A 6,166-nucleotide genomic window follows, 5' to 3' on the forward strand; every position below is an offset into this window, starting at 1 on the left:
TATAAATGAGTGTTGAATCCAAAATTAATGGACTAAGCAAACAATAATTGATTAATTATTCTAGTTAGACAAGTTAAAACTAGAGTTTTGAATATCAAATACCATAAAAGTCAGTGAATTAAGAAAAATAAACAATGAATGGTTGAGAAAATAGTATAAGAAGAGAGTTAAGGATTTGGAGATGTTTAAATTTTTCGATTAACATTCAATGTCAACTACTTTGATTATGCAAAGATTGAGTTTATGGCAAACCCTAGGTGATTGAATTCCTATTCCAAAGTAATTCAATCTCCTCTAACCTAACCAATCGTCAATTTCTTAATCAATCAATTGTGTTAGAAGGTTAAGTTCAAAATCTAATTTATAACAACACAATTCCTAAGAATCCAAAAATAATCCGATTATATGTCACATATCATATTAAATCCAGACAATTAAGGAGTTGTGAGAAAAGGGTTTCAAGCTTTAATTCTAGTGATGTAACTTTTTCAAGATTCAAAAGAATTCAATTTAGATTAGAGTTATTTTTCAATACACACTAATCCGTAGGATGAAGAACGAAACCAATTCTTAAACATAAATCAATGTGTTAATTAAGAGTAGAAGAACAAATAGTATTAATCCATTAAAGTAAATAGAGCTCCTAACCTTAACAATGAAGGTTTAGTGACTCATGGTGCAGAGAAAACCCTCGGAGAGTAAAAGTGTGTAAAACTGAAAAGTGCTAAAGTGGAAGAGAAGAGAGCCCATATGGCAAATCTTTTCTCCTTTTATATAAAATCCTAATTAATTCGAAAATTAAAATTCGCTTCGTATCTTTTTCCCTTTTTATTTAAACTAAATCTTCAATATTGATTGTGATGATTCTGGATGGTGGGTCACGCGACAGCAGCACTAGGCGCGAACTTCATGGCGCTTGGCGCCATTGTTCCAGAGGAGAATCGGACTTTTCGTCCTTGGAAGCACTGGACTCAAGACTTGTGGTGTTAGGCACCATTGTTCCAGAGGAAGAGAGGCACATGGCGCTAGGCACGAGCTTGGCATTGGGCGCCGAAGTAGCAGAGAGGAATGATGGTGGGACGCGGTTTAGCGCTAAGCGCCGTGAGTCCAGAGAGAAAATATAAACTATTATATATTGTTGGAAAGTTTTGGAAGTTAGTTTTCTAATGCCGTTGGAACTGCGTTATTTGAAACTCTGTAGTTCATGTTATGCTCGTTTGAGTGTGAAAAAGTCAAGGTTGACAGTATTCATGAATTTTCTTTACACTTGTCTTCAATTCTTGATTCTTCTTTGTTCTTTTACTTCTCTTTTCCTAACATTTCTCTACAAGAATCATGAAAAAAAAAAATCAAAATACTAATAGAATAGCCTTAAAAATCATACAATTACTAAATAAAAATCATAATCTTTTATAAGATTTACCTAAAAAAAATACTTAAGATATTCATACATCAAAATATATCAAAAATATTAGTATTTTAATAATTTTTATTATTAATCTTAATAATATATATATATATATATATATATATATATATATAATTAAAATTAATCGTTAAAATGACTAAAATATTAGTATTTTTAAAATACTTGAAAATTTTCTATATATACTACTTGTGTCTTATTCAATTTCCTAAAAATGGTACCATAACAGCTAGTCGAATGGATTCAATCAAAAACCAATACTTAATCAAGTTTGTTCATGTGATAAAATTTACCTATCTAATGATAGGTGCCAAATTAGAAACAATAGAATCAAATCGACTCGGAACCTAATCGGATTTTGAATTAAAAAGATGTTTAATTATTCTGTTAGTCTCTATAGTTTTGTAAAATTTTCAATTAAGTTTTTATACTTTTTTTTTTTTAATTGAGTTCTTGCACTAATTTTTTTTTAATGTCCCTGTACCAATTCTTTTTTTTTAATTGGGTCCCTACACTTATTTTTCCTTTTATTTAGGTCCCTGTACCAATTCTTTTTTTTTAATTGGGTCTCTACACTTTTTTTTCCTTTTATTTAGGTCTCTGTACTAATTCCTTTTTTTTTTAGTTGAGTCTCTATAAAATTAAGTCAATTATTACTAAGAAGGACTTAATTAAAAAAAAAATTTGGTGCAGAGACCCAATTAAAAAAAAAGTATAAGGACCTAATTAAAAATTTTACGAAACTATAGGGATCAACAAAATAATTAAACCTTAAAAAAAAAAAGAAAGAGTTCACTAATAAATGGATACTTTAAATTTTATTTAATTGACAAAAATAATTTTAGAATACGAACGATAAATAAGTCACTAGAGAATTTAAAAAATTACAAAAAGATTAGATGTTAGATATATATGACTAAAAACACTTTAGAGATCGAATTTTTGTAATTTTTGGCAAATCGATTTTTTTTTTGGTAAATATCCAAAAAGTTTTCTAAAAAATGAAAAAGAAATTTGTTTTAATTTTTTGTAAACACATTTTGAATGATTACCCTAAATGCACATGCCAAGTATGAAAGTCATTTTTCACTTGTAAAAAAAATATTTTGTCACAAATTTAAATTATTCAAGTTTATAATTTTTTTGTTTGCAATAAAAATTTCAGTACTATTTTAATAATTTACACTAAAAACGAAAAAAAATTATGATGGATCCAAAATAGCGTCATCGACCATCTATTCTAGTCTTCACTTCACCTGAGTTACTTTGATTTATTTCTTGCTTTGTAATTTTCACCTTTTCTTACACTCTCTTCTCTATATGTTATTTCTAATGTGCTTGTTTAGTTTGTTGCGCTTTTTTCTATTGTTAGGCTTTGGTCTTCTATAGGTAACTATTCATACAGAGAAATCTGGGGCAACTCAACCCAAACTTGATCTGGCAGCGCCTCTTATGAGTTAGGTTGCTTCATCATAACTCGGCCCAACAACGACATTCCCTACTTCTTTGTCCAAATCTAAATGGGTCGGATCAGCTAGATACGGGTTTCAAAATCTGGTATCTGACTTAGGGAGTAAATTTGATTCTCATTTCACTACTTTGGTTATCACCACTCTCATGATAACCACTTCAACATAGGATAACTTCACATACTGCAAGGAAAATCACCCTCTATAATCTGAAGTTATCTCAAGACATGACTCAATCTTATCCTTACTATATAAATACCCCAACAATCAGGTATTTTTTCTATCCAATTTTTTGCACAACCTACTAAAACTTTTGCTAACTTAAGCATTAAAATTTTTTTCAGGTACTCCTCACTACCGTCTAGGAAAGGACGACGGAGGCCTCTTTCAAGACATTTGGACCTCACATCTAGACCCAACATTCCATCCTTGCTTTCAGGTAATTACTTTAGAATAATAACGAAGTAGGAGAAGAAGGTGAGGTGACTACTACTCTACTAGGACAACACATTTTTAATAGTTTGTGAATAAATTATTGAGCCAGACTGAATTGACCAAATGGTTATATTGAACAAAAAAAAAATACAAATTAAAAACAGAAAACATAAACATTATTAGAAACCAAAAGAGAAGATTGAAGAAATAATTTTGTATATGAGTCGTGTGTTGTTATGATATAATGTACAATTTATTAATAGGTGATAAACAAATTAGAAAGCAATCAAAGTAACATCTTCTTTTAAGCTAATCAATATACAAGTACGCTAAGTATATTCTAATACCTCCCAAACCCCCTCCCTTCGAATTCAAGTAGGAGCTAACGAAACTATTTTGAGTTTGGACACGAAATCTGAAATCTAGTGCTATGATGGACCTTATTAAATAATATATCAGCAGTCTAATCTATAGTCCTAATAGAATGACACTAATTAGAAGCCATTGACGGAAAAACTGAGAATTATTCTCTACGTGTTTAGTGTAATTGTGAAAGACATCATTATAAGGTTTTTTCAATAAATAAAAAATTATTATTTTCTAAAACAAAAAAAAAAATCATTTTTCCAAATATTTTTTTTCAAGTTACATGAAGATCGGGTGGGTCAGACTCGATCTGGCCTTGATCTAAAAAGGCTATCTCGATCTAACTCCCAATTACTCAACTTACTTTTATTTTTTCTTTTGTCTCTTACCTCTTTCAACTTTCAGTTTCAACTTTTAAGATACCATGATTTTTTCTTTTTTCTCTTCCCTCTTTCAATTTTTAGTTTTAATATAGCATAATTTTTTCTTCTCTCTTCTCCCTCTTTTAATTTTTCGATTTTGCCAATACATCTCAAGTTTGATTCTTTCTTCTCTCTTTTTTTCCTCCTTCAACTTTCAATTTCAACATACCATTATTTTTACTTCTCTTTCTTTCTTCCTTTCTCCCATTTTGTTTTATTTTTTTTTTTTATAAACAATGCATAGATTTTTTTACTTTTTTTTCTAGTGTTATTTTTCCATTTGTTGATCTTTATGTAAAATGGCTATGACCAATTTGAATTTTTATTTTGATTTGATCTTATTTTTGAATTTTGTGATATGTTAGAATTTTATTTTTATTTTTTGAATTAAATTTAAATTTACTTAATATTATCATTTTTAAATTTTTATTTTAAATGTATGAGTTACTATCAAATCAGGAACATCTTTCTCGAACTGCTGCTGCATCGATGCTAGATCGAGAACATCTTCCCAAAGCTACTACTAGATCAGGATAGTCTTCCCCAAACTGAGGCCAGATCTGGCCTGGCCCACCTAGTATGCGTGAAACCTGCCAAAAAATTGGATTTGGATAAATAAATCACTTTGTTTTTTAGAAAATAATGATATTATTATTTATTTCAAAAAAAATTCTCATTATGAGCAATCTAAATAGAACTTTAATTATCATAATATAGATTAGTAGGAAATAATTGAAGGCTCTCATGTCTTAGAGAGAAGACAACAAATTGGGACTACTTCAACAGAAATATCAACAGGAACATGATATTCTACTTAGGTGCTTGATCATGTAGTAAATGTTTGTATCTTGACATCCGAAAAAAAAGTAAAACAAACAATAGTCAGTAATAGAATAACGACCAATAGGGTCATTAACCCAATCAGTATTAGAACATGCTTAGAGGATCAAAGAAGAGTGAGTAAAGACTATGGAACATAGTGCCTTTTAAAGAAGTATTGGAAAAGAAAAGCTTGCCCTAACAAACAAGATAGAGAAAACTTGAACCAAACAGAATTGGAATTCAGAACTTGTATTAATGACTAACTAGAAGTAAAATGTAAAAATCGATCTTTCACACCACTTCTCTGAGACTTATATAGAGTGACCAAAGCTGAAAAATCAGACCAAGACTCACACTACCTAACCCATAACAGTAAGTACAACTAGTTATCAACTATTTACACTTTCTTGGCCTTGATTTTTAACTGATCTTGCTTTTCTTTATTTGCCATAACAGTCCCCTCAAACTTGAGTGAGTGGTGCGTACGATCCCCACACTTTCATACAGCAGTACCAGCAAGCACACTAGGTCGTCCAAGTAATACCTGAGTGATTCAGGGTCGATCCCACGAGGATTATTGACTTGAAGCAAGCTATGGTTATCTTGCAGGTCTTAGTCAGGCAGATCAGAAGGTTGTTGATTTTATGTCATGTATGGAGTTTGTAGTTGTAAGAGGAATAATGTATATATTAAAATCAGTAAATAGGAATAGTTAAGGTTTGGAGTTGCTTAGCCTTTCTGAATTAATTCTGGTATCACTGTCTTCTTTGCTTATGAATGATCTTCTTCTATGGCAGGCTATATATGATCAAAGCCATTGCCCGTGGTTATTGATCTCCTCTGCTCCAGATCAAACGCCATTGCCTGTAGTCATTCAATCTGATGGAGGGTGAAGCTCTAGCAGTTCATTCTCTTGGCGATCCTACTCAAAATGCCATAGACAAGGTCGAATCTTCCGGATCCGAGAACGCTGCTTCTTTGGATTCTAGCCTATACCACGATGACCCTAATACCCCCAGAAATTGGCTGAACTGGTGTCTCGAGAAGTCCCCAACAAAGTCGTGGATTAGCCGTATGAGAGATGTATAAACATAGCTGTTGGTCCGTATTTTCCGGCCACATATTCACACGAACCCAAGTAGACGTGGGTGTTTATCAGGCACGTTCATCTTAATGTGATGAACAGAGCTAATTTTTTGGATCATTCTATTCACCACGATGAAGAT

Source organism: Arachis hypogaea, chromosome 12 (genome assembly GCF_003086295.3).
Source record: "Arachis hypogaea cultivar Tifrunner chromosome 12, arahy.Tifrunner.gnm2.J5K5, whole genome shotgun sequence".
Lineage (NCBI taxonomy): Eukaryota > Viridiplantae > Streptophyta > Magnoliopsida > Fabales > Fabaceae > Arachis > Arachis hypogaea.